This window comes from Strigops habroptila, chromosome 3 (genome assembly GCF_004027225.2).
Source record: "Strigops habroptila isolate Jane chromosome 3, bStrHab1.2.pri, whole genome shotgun sequence".
Classification (NCBI taxonomy): Eukaryota; Metazoa; Chordata; class Aves; order Psittaciformes; family Psittacidae; genus Strigops; species Strigops habroptila.
Window position 1 is genome coordinate 63,408,377 of NC_044279.2, and position 18,226 is coordinate 63,426,602.

Here is an 18,226-nt window from a genome sequence, read left to right on the forward strand (position 1 = left end):
AAGGGAGGAATGATGGAGAGGGATTTATGTGAAAAATCTTGTTATTGGCAAAGGGGGAACACACAAGCCAAGAATTTTTAGTCTAATTAAAATCTTAACATGCTAATATACAACACACAGTAGTACAGTTACAATACACAAAGATTCACAGTCCAAATAATTTAATTAATATAAATCCTATGAATAGAATGGTTAAAAATTGTTATACCATAACCCAGCCTCACATATCCACCCCTCATTCTCTGATGTTACACTTCTTCCCACTGCCTATGTCCCGGGGGCAATGGCATAAGTTTTCCTTAAGAACAAAGTGAGTAGTGGGTTTGCAGCAAGGCATCAATGTCCCATGTGTCATGGCCCTGGGAGCACCACTAGCCCTGTCCCTGCCCAACCCACAGCCCAGGACCCATTTCAGCCCCACAGGGCCATTGATCCCCACCCCAGAGGTGCCACAGCAGGACTGGTCTCCAGCTCCCCACAGACCTGCCCTGCCTGGCCATGGGTGCCCAGAGCCAGGCCCACATATGGGCCCACCTCCTGACCCATCCCCATCCCCACTCCCCTGTCTGGCTGTCCTGGGGCTGTGTCTGACCCCAGTTCACTCACATGTGCCTGTACTTCTCTGAGCTGCATCCTGTGCCCCCACTTTGCAGGCTTCTGCTGTCCTACATCATTATACTAGGGTTATAAATATGTCATAATACCCAGACTATCAGCTTGTTATTATTGTCTGTATAAAAATTATTATGCCATATGGTTATGCCATATGATTCTGCCATATGATTTTGCTTAGCTCTAGAGCTAAGCAACAGTTAAGTAAATTAGGCAATAGCCACCTGGACATTAGAAAACCGCTGTTACGGCTAAATAAGCTAAAGCACCATACTAGGCAGGCTAAAATAAGTCCAGGCAAACTCTGACATGTCCTCAGGTGTGGCTGGGTTAGCACAAAGCCTGCAGACTGTCCCTAGCCACGGCAGTACCATACTTCCTGGGCTAGGAGGCTACATTTGGGTGCACAGGGCTAGGGAGGAGGGAGGGACACTTCATGGGGAGCAGAGGGAGATGAGAGATTTGGCAAACAGCCACCATTGAAAGCAAAACTTCCCTTGCCTGAAGGCAACCTGATGCCCAAGAGACACAGGGGTAGAGTGTGCTGTGAGATCTTCTCTGTCTTTGTGTCACTTCTTCGGTTACAGCTGAAAGAAGCTGAACAAGCTGATGGTAGGAAAGCCGTTATGGGACACTGCTCTCAAAGGCCCTTCCATCATCCAGGTCTGGTGAGAGACAGTGACCTCCAGCCAAGAGTTTTCCTGAGTATTTTTTCCATTCCCCAGCCACTTCTGTTCAGTACTTCCTGAGATGTTTGTCATACAGCTGGCGATGCTACCTCCCAATTGTTGCATTGGTAAGAGAGAAGGTGCCAAACACTATGAACTTTCATGACTCCTTGAATTAAAAACCACATCTTTGTACTGTTTTTGTCTGGAATAATACGCATGTAGTGGCTGTCTTCTGAAATATCTCATCTCTTCTTTATCAGACAGGATTATTTTGGAGTACAAAAGGTCTTTCAAACCTCTGGAAGGATATCTGTCAGTACTGTCTCAAAACCACATACTAAAGCTCTACTTATTTATTTAGTAAATGGGGAAATTATTTGTTTCTGAATGCATACATCTGCAGTGAACTTCCAAGGTGAGTAACCCTAAGAGATTCCAATAAGCTAGTGATGCAAAATAGCATTTAAAATAATCAGTTTTAAATTAAAACCTCCTCACATCATGGAGGAAGGAGAACGACACACAAGAACCGCATTTCTGTGCAGTCCAGGAAGGCTGCATATGGCCTGCTATTGTAGGTGGTTTCTCCTTGCACCATCATATCTGAGCAAACAGTCGTGACCATCTCAGTATGAAATCCGCCACTGGCTGAATAATGATCATCATAAAGGTAGGATTTAGTCTCCCTTTTAATTATTATTAGCCTTCCCTGAGTTTACTTTTTCTAAGCTCAGGGGAGGTCCTCTTTGATTTGGTAGTATGCGTGCCTCAGATGCTGATATTACCATGGGTTTTGGGGTGCGTTAAAGCAAAATCATAGCTTCAAGTAATTTAGCTGTAGACCTGCCACATCTGTCATAGACTTCAGCAATTATGAACTTGGACATTACATATGGTTATCTGAAAACTGTCTGGAAATGAAACTATCTCATGGGCACCTTCTGTAAGAAAGAAAAAGCTTGTTGAGTCTAGTTGCATTTGTGACTACATACACAGACTTTCAGTCATGCCATAACCTTCTCGGTCTTAACTCCCAAGGCTGCATCTGTGACTCTGTATGAAGCCAAATCCAGAGACATTGTTCCATTTTTGTACAAGGCACTGTAATGTTCAGAGCTTGTGTTTCTGGGTCCCACCACAGCCCTACTTCCATGGGCACTGGGTGCAATTTCCCAGTGTGATGGAGCATCTTCAGCTTTGCCAGTGTGGTGTGACCAGAAATAATGAGCCACATTCTTCCACCCAAAACTCATGAGGTTCACCTAAAATGTATATAAAACTATACATGTACATATGCACACAGAGAATTATTTTATTTGTATGTGTTTTTATTTTCATTTCTTATCTCCCAGGCTCAGATGTTACCATCTTTTAAATTCTGTGATTTTAGGCTTTAATAAAAACACAACGTATCCAAGCTTTGGAATATCACTGTGAGGTTTTTCAGAATTATCTGAGCTTTGGCTGCTCCTTTTGTACAATGAAGCTTGTCTCTCCAGATTCATTAATGCTTGTAGACAATTTTGAGGTCTGTGGCAAGAGCTATGTAACCAAAAATTGTCACCAGCATTATTATTTCCCCCAGCTAAAGAAATAATTATGCAATCAGAACTAAGCAGGAAGATTTTTTTCCCACATGTGCAAATGCAGAATATCAGATGACCTACACATTCTCTAAACAGATCAGACAGCCCTTCTGTCCTTAAAAACAGTAACTGGGACTACAATTTTCAAAATTAAAAGTCAGTGCAGTAAACAATAAAGATAGTGTACAAAGTAATTCTGGCCAATCTGGTGATTTTAGTATTGTGGCAATGATATTTGATATGTTTCTTAAAAGCTTAATTTGCTATAGTCTTGGAGTGCACCAAATCCTTGTAATTTGTTAGAAGAAGAAAGTGTCTCTCTCTTACATTTCTGCTAGGAAACATAAAATCTACAGACCCCAAACCCAAATAAAAATGTCAGCATCTTTTTTATCAACACCTCATGATTATTAAAAAAATGTATTGATTTTAGATGCTTGACTCAAGAATTCTGAAGGCTTGAGATGAGCCATATGGTTAACATTGTTCCCCCTCCTCCACCAGAGTAGAATAGAAGAAAAAAGAAAAACCAGAAACTTACCTAAATTCTGGCAAAACAGATTATTTCTGTTTTTTCACGTTATATGTTTTCCTTTCTGCCTGCCTTTTTATATTCTCATGAATATGAGATATAAGGAAAATCAAGTATCTGAGGTTTAACTGTCTACCTCTCTCCCAATAAACATGCAATTGTAATAAAAAACATGTCAGAAAAGAGTGTAGATATAAAAAGATTGATTATATGTGTCTTATTTCCTTTTTGTCTCCTTAAGATAGGAATATGGAGGCATCAAAATGCATAGCAATGTTTGAGTTTGCTTTGTAACCTGCAGTTTATTTGTTTAAATTCAATTAGAGTCTCATCCATCAAACACAGTGTAGCTCTTGAGAGGGGACAGATCAAAATCCAGTAATCAAAATGTGCTGAGCTTTGCCCACATGGTGTCAGTGGTTCCCATATGGCCTTTCTTATGCCAGAGGTTTCTTTCAGGACAGGGTCTTGACTTCCAAATCCAAGTGTCAGCCAAACAGCTCTCAGTGCAGAGACTGAGTAATGCACAAATTAAGGATTTGGTCCTGATTCTGTTCCTTCCAAAATAAATGGAAACACTCCCTATGGCTCCAGTGGGAGAAGAGTCCTCTGTGTTGAGCTGATTGCGATCCACATAGTATTGTGCAGAAAGGACTGCCAGATAATTCATAATGTCACAGAGCCCTCGTCTTACTGGAAGGCTTTTTATTATCACGCATTCAACTATAATCCTAGCCATAAATTTACATGGCTTATAATTGATGTATTAGTAACTGGAATGGCTGGATGGCAAGCTTGTAAGTCACCAATGATGGCAGCTTCAAACTGAAGAGTTTTGGGCTCAGGATAAACAGCTGTTTCATTTGTCCTAGTCAGCTCACTCGATCTCCCTCATGGATGTAACAATAATTAGGAACAAGGAATAAAAATCTGATAACCCCTGGCAGCTAGACTAGAGGATAAATATGGAGGGTGTATATGTACTGATACAAGCTCCAAATCAAGCAAAACAGAGACCAGAACATCCAGGAGACGTAACTCCATATTCTCGGACTTGGGGATGCAGGCACCACAAGGACCATCAGCAACTTTTATTTTTTTTAAGATTCCAAACTTTTCTGCAGTATAGAGTGGTCCCTTGTATAACCTGGGCAAGGTGTTTCAGAACGGCTCTTTGAGGCACTCTTGTCTATCACAGTCACTGGAAGTCTCCATGGAGTTCAGCGCTGTGACGGCACTCTGACAGACACCTTGTTCTTGCCTGATGTATTCTCTGCCATATCCTTGAGCTCTTCAGAAGAATAATTTCTTGGGTGGAAATGAGGCTTCTGGGAATCCTTTGTGCTGCTTTGTCTCTGCATCTGGAATAAAGGGTCTGAGTCAGCCAGAAGCAGTCCAGACATTTTCCCTCTGCTTCAAAACTGAGTCTGGAGTTCGGTTTCTGCAAGGAGAGGGTTACAGACACTCTGTGTTCCTCCTTCCTTTTCACATGTAGATTGTGGATTGTTCTCTGGTCTGCTTTACTTTGTTTGCTGAACCAACCTGAAAGAAATGAAACGGTTATTAAAAAGAAAGTTAAAGAAAATGCAAGTAGCTTCTGTAATTTTGTATTAATCAACAAAGCACAAGCTCTCCAATAAAGGAGTCAACTAAGCCTATGGGGAGAGAGGAGGTTTTCAAATAATTTTTTTGCTTTCCATTTCTGGAGGATGGGACAAAACCAAACCAAACTAAACACATACACAAACTGCCCAAAGCCAGTTTTTGAATAGCAGACCCTAGGTTCCTAATTACTTCAGAAGTTTGTAGAATGTCCCCAACATGTTTAGGCCAAATATATCTCACTAGTTTTGAGGCCATTACATTATTCATAGATTTACTACTCAAAATAAATCTGAGTTTAGAACAATTATATTCACATAATTTCTACTGAAAATGGTCTAAAAAGAAAGTATGTCACATTTAAGCAGAATATTTTAAAACTAGACACACCCCAAAGAAACTCCCTATGAGACTACAGATTACTTTGAGGCTAGAAGAATACCTACTCTACAAGAAATCTGCAGAGGGAATTTTTACAAAGGCGTGTAGTGACAGGACAAGGGGGAATGGCTTTAAACTGACAGAGAGGAGATTTAGATTAGACATTTGGAAAAATTTCTTCACTATGGAACAGGTTGCCCAGAGAAGTTATTGATGCCCCCTCACTGGAAATATTCAAGGCCAGGTTGGACGGGGCTTTGAGAAATGTGGTCTAGTGGCAAGTTGGAACTAGATGATCTTTAAGGTCCCTTCCAACCTAAACAGTTCTATGATTCTACGATTCTTCAGATCCTCTGTCCTGCATTGTTTTCTAGATAGGACCATTTTTAGCTTTTATGAAAAACATTTTCTATAATATTACCTAAGCAGCAAATAAATACTTTCCGTATTTGGGATTTTTTTTTCTTTCTCATAGCATAAAGCATGGAGGAGCACAGACCGATTGCCAGTCTCTTTTGTTTCTCTTATTTGCTCTGGATTCCTGTGGATTAACCTCGCATTTTTACGATCCTAAATCAGGAACAACTCTGCTGTTTCACACTGTAGCTGAACGTGCCTTAAAATCAGGAGACAAATCAGGCTTGCTTTGTATATTTTTGTCCTGAAAACTCTATGGATACAGTAGTGTCTGTTTTCAGTGAGAGTGGAAATTCCACTATCAAGCAGTTAATCTTAAATCCCAAGGCTTACTGCAGCCAATACTGTCCAAATTTACCACTTGACCATCTAATTTCAATACAGCCCAGACGATGGGGCTCCCCATGAATCCATGGGTTTGCTGCCCGCACCGTGCCTTCTGTCGCGTGTACACCTGCAAAGGAGATCGCAACTGGCTGGGGCCGTGGTGTTTGGCTGAATTCCATGCAGGAAGGGGGTGTCAGCATACAGACTCTGCTGGGTCTGCCAGGTGGTTGTGTAAGAGGTTCATTGTGTATAACTCATTCTGCAGGTTCCCAGCATGGAAAGGATCTTTAGACTATTCTACAACAGAAAGAAATTCTTTGGCATATTTCGTTTTTCCCCCAAACATTGATGAAATGTCTTCATTCCCTGAGTTACGATATTCTGCTTTCCTATTTGCAGTAATATTAGTTTCATAATCATATAAAATAATTCTATAAATGTCCATACCTACTATACACATCCTGAAGAAAAGTAGTTAAAGCACAGAAATAGAATGTATTCTTCCCCAAATCTGTATACCATTTATTCTTCTGGTTTCCCTTTTTTCATCCTCATGTCCCACTTTCTTTCCATGTTCTTCTTGATTATCTCTGTTCCTTTAAAATATTTTCTTCCCAAATAAAAGCAAACAAAAATATCAGCCCACAGTGGTCTTCTGCATTTATTTTTTGTCCTTTGTTTAAGGGAATTGGAGCAGGGGTTGCTCTGCGGCTGCTATCCAGGAAAGATGGGGAAGAAAGGCACGGTTTGCCCCTGCCAAGGACTGAAGCAGTCACTGACCTTTTCTTTAAAAGCATCTCTTGAATTCCATTCCACCTCTCATGGGGTAAGCACTTTTTTGTACAAATTACTATTATTATTATTTACTTAGGGAGCATGACGCAGTGTATGGTGACTGGCACAAATAGTTTGGAAATGTCAGTTTAATGTCAGTGTTCCTGTAAGGGTTCTTTCACGTGAATGACCTAGGAGGCCTCTCCATAATCTGATCCTTTAAGGTCTGAAGGCTTCTTGGAAACAATCTTCCTGTTAACAAGAAAAATTGTTATCTGCACATTTCATTGCTTGTTTAGGTACATAAAAGTGGACTCAATGCTCTCCTTCCTCTGTGATTTCACAAGATCTTTTTGTGCTTTCCTGTTACGTGCAGAACCCTCTGGACCAGAAAAAGTAGCAGGGACAGAACTGCTAGAAGAAGGTGCAGAATGACAAGGGGCTTTGCCAGCTCAGAGCCAGGAAGGGGAAGTTGACTGAACTGCTTTTCTTTTTCTCTGGGGGTGTTTTTTTTTCCCTTGAAGCAAGGTTAAGGTGAACTCCTAAGCAATTGTGGAGTGAGGCCCCACCTCTACCAGCCTGACTTGCAAGCTCGGGTTACTCTCTCCTGTTTGGTTGACAGGAGCCTGCAGTGAGCCTTATGCCTGCCTGCTGCCCGCTGCCTACAGCTCTGAACCTGCCGGACAGCCGGGCAAAGGAGCACAGTTTGCAGAGCTCAGACCTTATTATCGGGAAGATTTGCAGGAAAACACCAGGTCAGGGATGGACTAGCACCACTTGAGAAGGGATTCAGCAACCGAACCGCTGCAAACAGCAGCTGAGCAGTATCTTCCTTTCTTCTTTCATAAAAAGTGTTTAGGAAAATCTGTGTCCTTCCTGGAGAAGCCATCAGAGGCACGACTCTGGCAGTGATGGCTCTGATTTCACCTGCCTCTGCAAATGAGTCATGGAGTGTTATAAAAAGCAAGGACCTGCCAAGTCTCATTTCTTGGAACTGAGTGGAAATTTCAGCAAGCAGCTGCTCTTTCATTAGTTTATACTTTTCCTCTGCGGGTTTCTTGAAGAAGGCCTGGAATCATATAAACTTTCTAGCACAAAGGACCTGTTGCTATGTTTGGATAACTGTGGCTCAGTCCTGGAAGTGGCTGTGTGTCTAGATCTGATTTTGATCTTCATGAGGGATCTTGCTGAAACCTGGAAGGAGGCTCGGGATATAATTAAGAGGTAAGTCTTTCAGGATTGGCAGTTCAATCCCATAAAAAATCAGGAAAGTAACATCAAAAATCAGATTAACTTTCCTATATGCTACCTGAAGGGGGGTTCTTTTCATCTTGCTGAATCTCGTTGAAAGATTGATGTTTTCTAGCTTTTCTCTCAAGTCACAAAAGACAAAAACTTACTTGAAAAAGAAATCAGTGAAAACAGATTCTCAGGGAACAGCTTGGTGTTAGGAGTGGAAGTGCCTCATTATAGAAATCAGGACTGTGACAACAGCGTCGCATGAGGACTTTGGCTACCTGTGAGCATGCCAATAGTAATCTGTGCATGGGGCTATTCCCCCGTGCCGAGTGAAAGCCACGTGTAAGTTGTCAGGGTCAGGAGGAATGTGCTGCCAGATGGAAACAACATAAACAGCTGGGAGATTTCATCCGGGATTTCGAGTGAGGACGGGAGACTTTTGTTCTGACAGCCTACTTGTTCCAAAGGTGGCTTAGATACACCTACTTCTTCGGGGAAGGATTTTGCTGCGGAGTCTTGGTAGGTTTTGTGTGGGGCTTTTTTAATTCGTATTTTTGGTGAACGCTCACGACTACTGTGAACAACTCCCATATTTCAGTCCAGCTCCGGGGTGCTGCTCTCCGTACCTTCTCATTTCGTGAGCAGCCTGTAACCGCAACAGGGAGCGGCAGCCCCGCACCCCGGCAGCGCGCAGAGTCCGCATGATGAGGGCGGCTCCGCGGGGCTCCGCGCTGCCTCGGCGCGGGACCGCCCCGGCCGCAGGCTGGGGCTGGGGCTGTTTCGGCGGGCCCGGGGCCGTGGCCGGGGCGGGGCGGAAGGCCGGCAGAGGGAGCTCCGCTCCGCCGCGTTCCGCTCCGCTCCGCCGCTGCTCCCGCTGACCGGCGCCCTGCCCGCGCCGCTCCGGCACTTTGTTGGCCGGCGGCGGCGGGAGCTCCGGCCGCACCGAGCGGATCCCTGCGGCCGCCGCCGCCGCCCCCCGGCGTGGGAGGAGGACGCCCGGGTAGGGAAGGGAAGGTAAGGGGCTGGCGGGGCGGGATTTCCCCCGGTCGCCGAGACCCCCTTTTTGTTCCGCGACCCCCAAAGCCGCCCGGCTTCGTAACATGGCGAATCGTGGGGCATTAACCCCAACACCCCCGGGGCGGGCGCTGCCGCTGCTCTCCGCTCGGGCAGGGGTCGCTGGGGAACTCCCTCACGGGCACCCCGGGCCGAGCAGGGCTGTGCCGCGGCGGCTGGGGACGGCGCGTACCGCTGCCGCCCTGCCCCGCCGCCGTGGCTCGGTGCACACGTAGCTCTCGGTGTGTATGTATAGGTGTACGTATGTTTTCCTCCTCCCTTGCGGTAACGCGAGCCGCCGTCACACCTGCTCGCACCTTGCCCGCCGGGATCCCGCCGGTGCTCGGGAACGGCAGCGCCCGTGCCCGTGCCGCCCTCCTCCTGCCTACCTTCTGCCAGGTGACTTGGCTTTCTGTCCTTACCGTGGTGTTTTTCCCCCGGTGGTTAAGCTGGCTTTTGCAAAGGCGGGATGTGTTGCTGGTAGCTGCCGCAGGGCAGCTTTCAGGCGGGATTATCCTGTTGCCTGCACATGTTTCTTCAGTGCTGTGCCCTCCCGACTTCCTCCTCATCTTTTCTATCTGCTAACTTTCCCTGGCATTCTTACGCCTTCTGCCCCCCCATCGCCATGACATGCGCTCCCTTACTTATCCACCACTGCATGATGGATGACTTGGGCACACAGTCGGAAACAGATTTGTGGCATTTTGCAGCATGATCTAGGGTGCTTCTGCCCCATCGTAACCTCAGTAGGTCTGCGTTGTATCTGTGAACCCCTTCTTTTAAACCCTAACTTCAAGCCAGCTAGTAGCAGGCAGTAGCAGAAGGGTGGAACAAGTATTTCTTAAAGAAATACTGGCATCCATCCCTGGCGGTGTTCAAGGCCAGGCTGCACAGGGCCTTGGGCAGTCTGATCTAGTGTGAGGTGTCCCTGCCCGTGGCAGCAGGGTTGGAACTAGATGATCTTAAGGTTCTTTCCAACCCAAACCATTCTATGTCCCTGCCCGTGGCAGCAGGGTTGGAACTAGATGATCTTAAGGTCCTTTCCAACCCAAACCATTCTATGATTCTATGATGTTATTTGGGTATCAGCCCTCCCACTCAAAAACTGTGCTTTGCTTTGGCTCACTGGTATTGTACCCCTCAGAACTGTGGATATGCAGCAGTAGGACCTTTAGTGGAGTCTGCTTTGTTCACTTAAAGTGAAGTACTGAAGATAGAAGTGCTACTGCTCTGTGGTGTTTCTGCTGAAGTATTAACTAAAGGGTGAATCTCATGTGTCTGTGCAGTGTAGATCATATTTTAATTGTTCCTCTCCATCATCAAAAATGTGGTCCTCCTCCCTTCCTATTGACCATCTTTCTTCTTATTTGTGATTGTGCAATGTCTATATGTCAGCTATAAAAGTTGCTTACATGAGGGAACATAAAAATGACCATTTTTGTTATTAGCAACTGGAATTACTGAATCAGCATCGTGTGACCGGTCTCCTTTCCGTGGAATACTCATGGAAATGCTGTAAGGCTTGCCCTCTGAGAAGTGGTTCTTTCCGAGGCCAGGCTTGAAATGGGTTGGTTGTTTCCTCTTGGTGAACAGCGGGGACTGCAAAGAGCTCATAGGGTTTCCAAGGTGTAAGGCAGACACAGCATATCTCATCTTGATTCACAGTTCACAGGGAGTGTAGCATTATCAGCATACGGATGTCGTCAGGTAACAGGATACTGTGCTCAAGGCTCCACAGAAGTGGGTTGGGGCTGCTGCTTGCTTTTATTAGGGGAAGCTATGGAAATATAAGTGGCTTTGGACTTTAAATGTCCAACTGGCTTCTATCGTCACATACTCATAATGACAGCAGTATTGAGTTATGCCTTCTCGCAGCTCAGAAAGCATGCTTGTGATTGCATGTAATTCTGCAAACAGCCAAAGCATCCCATTAGATTTAACTGGGGGGAGGTAACACCCTACAGGCAACAACACCCAATAGTGATTATGTGCTGGGTTACATATAGCTATAATAGAGAGGGCAAGATTGATCTAAAGATACTTAGTTCTGCTGTGTAATTCACAGGTGGAAAAAAATACAGAAGTTTTGCACCTAGTGACAGCTAAATTTTTGAAATATGATTGATTTTGTTTCTGTCTGTAGTCTTAACTGTAAATGGCAAATCAGTCACATTAACTGCTACACTTTTTCTCCCTATGGGTGAAAGCTTATTAAAATCTAAACATCTGAAGTCTAGTAATTGGTGCCCTGAGTGTCAAATATATGAGAACTTTTCAGCTACTGCAGTGAGAAAACAGAAGACTTCAAGTCCACACAAGGAATATTCACTAATAAAAATGCTTGCTAACTTTGATCTTAGTGTCTAGCACTTGTTGCTCTTATACTCCTCATTACAATTCCTGCTGTGCTCTGTCTTCTCGAATGGTGAATGACTGGTCAAAGGTATGAAATTTTCTTGAAGATACAGCTTTGCCAGACAGAAAAATTGGGCCCTTGGGTCTGTGACCCTTCCAGACTCTTGTCTCTCTGCTGTGGGGCTGGTGGCAGAAGGAAGGTACATTTAACACCTTAGAGCTGTGTTGCTCATAGTGTGCGCGGCCCAATCCTCACATCTCCATTCAAAGAGAATTGGAAAGGTGCTTTTGCTGTGCATTTTCTGCATGTGGATATGGCTGTTCCTCACATTTCCTTTGAAACAAGGATTTCTTCTTGCTTTCTTACTTAACAGCATCTGGTTGTGTTCCCTTTGTCCTTAGGGATTCACAAGTTTTCATCATTCTAGTCCTGAGCTGGGTTCCCAAGGAGGTTAATCAGCAGCGTATTATTAGATGGGTTTTAAGTGATCTTGAAGCCTCAGTATTTGCTTTATGGTACAGAGAGTAGCATGATGCCTGAAATGCCATTTTTCCTCATAGTAGGGCCATAGTTGCACAATACCCGCTAAAACTTAAGTCACCAAAAATGCCATCGGTAACTAAACTAGCAGTGCAGTTATCTATTGAATTTTCACAAAGGACTTAGAGGCTAATTTCTTATTTTCAGTTCCAGTTCTCTAGTTTTTCCAATATTAAACAATTTGCCTTACCAGAAACTATAATTCTTGCTTTCAGGGAAGGCTGTAGCTACTGCCATTTTATCTCAACTCCAGAGCTAGACTCTGATTCATCCATCGATTTATTCATCCAACACACTGAATTTCTCATGATTTCATGCAGATCTTGATTTAACCCTGATACCTAGGATTTTCTGTTTCATACCCTAGATCTCAAGTTAGATGATAGCTGTCATCTGAATTTCAGATTTTGCTGGCAACTTTGCCTGCTAATGCAGTCCTGAGTGACTGCTGGAGTTCTCCCTGTTGTGCCCGTAGATGAACTTAGGTATAAAGTCATTTAAAATTTCAGCAAAATCAGTGAGACTATTTGGTGCATGTGTGTGTTGAAAAGCATTTACAGAACTGTTCAGAAAACAGAGCTCTTCCTTCACTGAAACAGAAGGGTGAGACAAGGTGTCTTTTATAACGTTTGATACTCAAAGATCCTACGTAATGCTGCTTTGTTGCCTAGTGAGGTTAGTCACAGCCACCTTGGAAAGGCCACGATGATGTGGGAAGAAACAACCTTCAGATCTGTTGTGTGGGGAGGGATTTTTTTTGGTTGGGTTTTGTTTATTTTGTGTTTAATTGCATGTCATGGGCACTAGGTGGATAAAAAATGAATCAGTTAAAAATGGAAAGGTTAGCGTTAGCTTTCGAGGACGTGTTTTCATTTTGAGCAGTGGCCATGAGCCCACAATCACTAACACATGCCTTTGATTTCATTCCGTATTGCCAGATTCAGTAAAATTTTTAAATATTAGCCAACACAGGGCTTTGAATTCTTCTAGTGAATGCTTTCAGTCCTTTCTTCCCTTCCCTCTCGATGCCACTGTCTGTGTAATTAAAGTTACTCATGCTGTGAATCTCTGCAGGATTAAGATCTAAAGTGGAAATAGCAAATTACAAATTACTTTCTTTGCATTTATTAACTTTTTTTTTTCTGAATAGACTTCAGCAACCTTACGCATTCTGGATAGACAAAGCAGATGTCTCTAGCTTCAAAGGTGCAGGGTTAGTATTTTCCATGGAATTTGTAAATCTCTGCTTAAGTTACCCATTTCTCTGGGGTTTTCTGTTGTGTGGTTTTCAGATGTGTAACAGTCATCATCAATACTGATGGTGGGACTGGGGATTCTACTTGCATTTGTTCTTCAAGCTTCACTCAGGTTAGCATTTTGACCAACCATGGAATTTGCTATGTCCTCCATAAAACTCCAGAGGAAAATACCCCAAACAAACCTGTAGAAAACTCTGGGTTGTGAAATGATGAACCACTTGTCCTGTGATACTGTGAAACCTTTGAGTATTTCAACAGACTGTTTAGTAAAACCTCATCATTTTACGAATAGTATCTGTGGAATGAGAGTAGGAGTTATGGATGTTCAGTAACGTAAAGTAGGTTTTGTGCAGATAACCTGTTACTTATTTACTTATTTAAAAAAGTGCGTTGGTTTTACATGAGACAGAGGATTTCTCTTTTAATAATGCAAAATATTACCGCTTATGGATTTTCTGGATTTTATAGATTACCACTGAAGGTAAGGGAACATCTGACTTCTCAGAGTAGCTGTATTCAGCTGTCTTAATTGTAAAGTTTCCATAGCTGCTTCTTGGGGCAGGAGGCTGGAATTTGCTGTAGCTGCTGGATGCTTCAGATTTAATCTACTGCAAGAGTATCACTGTGAGCATTAACCTGTATAGCTCAGGAATGTTTGTAGCTGGAAAATAAATGGAAGACGCATGGGATTTGTGTGTATTACTTTGATTTCTGCTCCTGCAAAAGATTTTTAAAGATTCGACCAAGTAGAAAAGCAGGCACCAGGCTTGCTGCTTCTCCCATCAGCACTCCATTCTCCTCCCCTTGCCTTCTAGAAATTGGCTCAAGTGCAAAGAGAAGCTGAAAGAGAGATATTAGCAGTACCTTTTTGCTGTTCATTAGTATAGGTCCAAACCCACTAGGAAAGGGAAATGATACCTGAACATACCGTTCAAATCAACTGCATAAAACTTGATCTAAAAATCATGAGAAATACATGGGATCACAGAAGTCCATTTGCTCTTCAGTACTTACAGATGCCTGGTAAGACACAAGATTATCCCAATTTTATGAATGTTTTAACTTTAGGTAGGATTTGACATTGCTGTGATTTGTTTTCTTAATGCTCCTAGTGGTTCGTCTTTCACCTGAAACATGAACTTTGGTTAATAAGCACTTGCTTTCATTCTGGGGTGGTTGAGAGGGCTTAATGTTAATTCAGCCCTCTGAATACTCCTTTCATGAAGACTGAGGATTCTGCTCATCATTCTGATGTACACTTTCTTCCGATGCTGCTGCTCTTTTGCTTGCTTCCACAGTGTCTGAGGGGTTGTCTTCTCTATTTCCCACGTCAAAGATCTCTTTGTTTCCAGTGTAAAATATAATTTGGAGTAATTAGCCTTGAGAAAGCTTTCTTTTTCTAATACGCAAAGGATTTAACACTTGGTGTTTCAGGAAGTTAGGTGTTTGGGTGGTGCAGGGGTTCGTTAAGAGTTCAGTGCCTGTGAGAATCCCAGTGTATCATAAAAATATTTTGAATGTGCAGCATTATTACTCAGAGCATGTGAATGTGAGACCTTTGTACAAAGAGCGAGACGTTCATCTTGCATGTTGAGTTCTTCACTATAACTGAATGCATATGACAATGATATAGCAAATACTGTGCAATGAAATTGAGTTACATCATGAGGAGTTTGTGATATCAAGTTGTAATAAAATTCAGCTTGAGGATCTTCCGTGCCATTTTAAAACTGGCATGGAAAAGTCAGACATTTATAGATGTGCCTTTAAAGTAATTTTGAGTTTTGCACAACATGTCTTGAGAAGCCAGTGAGTGCATTATACTGCCTTCAGTTGGAGATACAGATATACATCTACATTTCATATTCAGAATTGGGTGGTAGGCTGTGTATTTAAATAAACATTTTTCTTCTTTTACTTCAGTGTCATCTCAGGCTCGCTTTTCCCAAAGTGGAATTACTTACTCTCTTCTCCACTATTATAGCATTACTTATTGCTTTGCAATTCTTCCCATGCTCTCGCAACCTTAGTGTAATGTTTCTTCTTTTCTGTTTCCTTCTCTTCATGTATTTAAGGATAAAGAATTGTCCAGGTGTGAGGACAGAGGGCTGGAAGGTAGGAGGGTGGAGTCTGTTTCTATTTCAGCTGCAGACTTTGTTATGGCTAATAAATCCGGGCTAACTGGTAATTAGCCTCTTAGTGCTATCTCATGTACGGAGGGCAGGACAGAGTAAGGAATCTGGATGTTGTACCTTAGTGTCCATTAGGTAAGTCACCCCTGTGTGACAAATGTCCTACCGCTGCCAAGAAACAAATGCAGCTTCTCCCTTGCAGTCACTGGTTCCCTTCTCATGGCTGCTTCGATGCTAAAGCACTGCTGCATTTTGAGCTTTACCTTCAGCTTTGGTCTCAGTTCTTCTCCCAGCTCAGCCTGGCCCCCGGGTGAGTTCTTAATGTTTTTCTTCCTTCTCCACTTGCCTAAGCCATGTTTCTCTACAGTCTTCCATATTCTGTCCATCCCATTCTTGAGTCTTGATATAATTTTAGTCTCATGGGGTTTTATTTCTTTTTGTTACTTTATTTATCCTCTAAGTTTTCCCTACCCTTTTTGTTCTAGTTCACTCTTTGGTTGCACATAGTGCTCTGTGTCCAGCTTCACAGAATGCATTTCATGCCACTTTTTGCAGTAAAGCTTTATCTTGCTCACAAACCAATTCTTTTTCCCTTTTCGTGTCATTAGTCTTTATTCCAGCGTCTTCTGGAATGCATTTCAGATCTGTTGATCTCAGTGGGACATATAGTGCGTGAAATTACATGGGTAGTCAAGTCTTTGTGGGATAGGGTTTTAAGAGTAATGCATTCTCTAAAGGTTTAACACTGCGTATTTTGTCTTGGAAGTAATTTTAAGCTCCCTTCAAGCAGTTCTAGAGCTCAAGACCTGAATAGGAGGTGTTACAGTGTGTGTAGGCATTTGTTTTCTCTCTGTCACTGAGGTGTCTGATACACACACAAAAGTCTGTTCAGTCAAGGTCTTACTGAATATGAATGTGAGATACTCTCAGAAGTGCCTCCAATATGTGGTGGCATTTGTTCTTTTCTGCTTAGAATTTACAGGTTTTCTCACTTTTTGTATTAAAGCTAAATGTTGACATGCAATAAAAATGAGCATTCATATGTTTCTTGAATAGTGACAGAGCAGAATACAGCCCTGGAGGACAAGCAAGTTGCTCTTGAGGCTCAGTCTTGGTGGTGGCTGAAGTCACTGTTCTGCGCTGTTTATCAACAGTTTGACTGCTTCACAGGGACTTGGACTTCCAAGTTGGGGCTTTGGCAGATGAGATGATCCCACTGGCCTGTGCAGACAGTTTCATGCTCCACAGCAGCAAGTAGTTTAGAGCTGTTGGCAGTGGTGAACGACTTCCTCCTGGGGAAAGAGTGTGCTGACTCTTTTGGAGGGGGTGGATATGCACAGCGTGAGACTTTGTGCCAGTGGATTCTTTGAGTATTTTAAGCTGTACTTTTATAACCCTGAAAGTTCTTATTGTCCAAAGAGATCTCTATTTCCTTTTAAAAAGTCATCTTAAGATCTCGATTTTGGAGCCAGCTTTTTTGTCTCTTTGCCTTGGTTTTCCTATTTATAAACAAAAAATATCCGTGTCTCAGGAGTTCTGTGAGGCTTAATTAGCAAATGTTTATACAGCCTTTTGAAGATATAAAGCACCATATAAATGCTAAATATTATTACTATTACCTCTAGCTGCTCTGTTGTAATTGCAGTAATAAAAGTTTCAGTGCTGGTGGTTGTATTGTTGTTTTTCTAGATACAGTTTTCATGAACACTGGAGACATTGAGGGTGGTGGTAAAAGTCAAGGTACAGTGTGTGGGAGAGCTGAGCTGAGAGAAGCTGTGCTTCCAGCTGCAAAATATTTGTGAAGGACTTCTTAAACAAAACAAACAAAAAAAAAAAAGGTCCATAGCTGTGAAAGAGTAAAACCTCTTCTGCAGTATGCCAGCATCTGCAAGTCACAGGGCTACCTGGGGGGTGGTCTGTGCTGCATGGTGGTTCACCTGATTAGGCATGGCAGTGGTTGCATTCATGACATTAGTATGTAAAACAAGGCATCTTTTGGAGATGATTGATAATTGGGAGTATAGGAGAAGAGACGTGGTATAAATCACAATTAGCCTTTTAGGATTTTTTTTTTTTTTTTTTTAGTAAAACATTCATGACTTAATGCTGAGCTATTTTTATTAATGTTATTGCGCTTATCTCCCGTAACCAGCTTGTTAAAAGAGGATATGAACACTTTTTAAGCCTCTGACTTACAAATTGTGAGAAATAGAAAAGAAGATTGATTCCAGCAGGCTTGAAGGTAGATTCATTTTTCTTCTACTTAGCAAAATGAGAGAGGGGGGAAATTAAACTGAAGACTCAGTGGGCCAATCAGTTTTAGCTAGGTAGAAAATCATTAGATTTAGCTTAAACGTACCATTTAATTGTAAAGCTTTAACGTAAAAGAAAATAAATGCAGGGGAATTCTATTTTGGTAAATTGATGATAATATCTCGAAGTAATTTCTGCGTAAAGTAATAAGGGTATAAAAAAAAGGGACAGTAATAACAAAAGAACACTGAGGAGGAACAATTACTTTCCTAACGCCTCCTGAGGATCTGAGGGGGTTACTCAGTCACATTATAAGAAGAATATTGTGCTTCTGGAATGTTGGAGAGCATTGATGATAATACTGCTTTGATGAAAACTTCTCTGTTCTTTTTATTGTAAACATTTGAGATAGGATAGGAAGAACACAACACCTTCTGTGAGTTCTTCCAGCATTCTCAATTGCTTGTTAGGAGATCTTGCTTTGAATATTGT

General features: G+C 42.6%; 1 protein-coding gene and 1 long non-coding RNA gene across 6 annotated transcripts in view; one reads left to right on the forward strand and one right to left on the reverse strand.

Moving 5' to 3' along the window:
• Positions 1-3,445: 3,445 nt before the first annotated feature.
• LOC115604996 lies at positions 3,446-10,007 on the reverse strand. Its single transcript, XR_003990463.1, has 2 exons — positions 9,617-10,007; positions 3,446-4,943 (listed from the first exon to the last, which is right to left on the reverse strand). It is a non-coding gene; the product is annotated as an uncharacterized LOC115604996 (long non-coding RNA).
• EPS8 (epidermal growth factor receptor pathway substrate 8) overlaps positions 7,545-18,226 on the forward strand; it is a 142,457-nt gene continuing 131,775 nt past the window's right edge. For 2 of the 5 annotated variants that reach the window (XM_030478724.1, XM_030478726.1), the window contains exon 1: positions 7,545-8,126. The gene's annotated coding sequence lies outside the window, so the exon portion shown is untranslated. Of the gene's footprint in view, positions 8,127-8,435; positions 8,661-8,813; positions 9,156-18,226 lie in introns of those variants that run through there. The other 3 variants (XM_030478722.1, XM_030478725.1, XM_030478723.1) reach the window with 2 other exon arrangements.